At 53.1% G+C, this 294-nt stretch overlaps 1 protein-coding gene across 1 annotated transcript in view; it reads right to left on the bottom strand.

Moving 5' to 3' along the window:
* The window catches only part of EMH_0071560 (thrombospondin type 1 domain-containing protein, putative), a gene marked incomplete at both ends in the record, with an annotated part of 5,436 nt that overhangs the window by 1,796 nt on the left and 3,346 nt on the right, over positions 1-294 (bottom strand). The window lies entirely within an intron of this gene.

Here is a 294-nt window from a genome sequence, read left to right as displayed (position 1 = left end):
AAGGTCGCTGCAGCCGTGTGGGGTCTGCGGACAGCGGCACACACTAAGCCCTGAACGCTGCTTCACAGGCGTGTACCCTAGGAGCTCAGGGAGCACCTGTTTCTAAAGATGTCAAGGTCTCAAGTCGTCATCAGCTGCCCTGTTACATTCAGTTTCAGCTGCACAGCAAGGGGTATAATAAGCCGAGATACAGCCTCAACGGCCTCAATGCAGTAGAGCACAGCACAGCCCCTGCCCCGCAATGCTGCAGGAATGGAACGAGAAACCACTGAACATACATAAGGTTGTTTTAAT

This window comes from Eimeria mitis, genomic scaffold (genome assembly GCF_000499745.2).
Source record: "Eimeria mitis Houghton genomic scaffold, Emh_scaff4012, whole genome shotgun sequence".
Lineage (NCBI taxonomy): Eukaryota > Apicomplexa > Conoidasida > Eucoccidiorida > Eimeriidae > Eimeria > Eimeria mitis.
The sequence above is the reverse complement of the archived record's forward strand: the minus strand, read 5'-3'. Positions and strand labels throughout refer to the sequence as shown.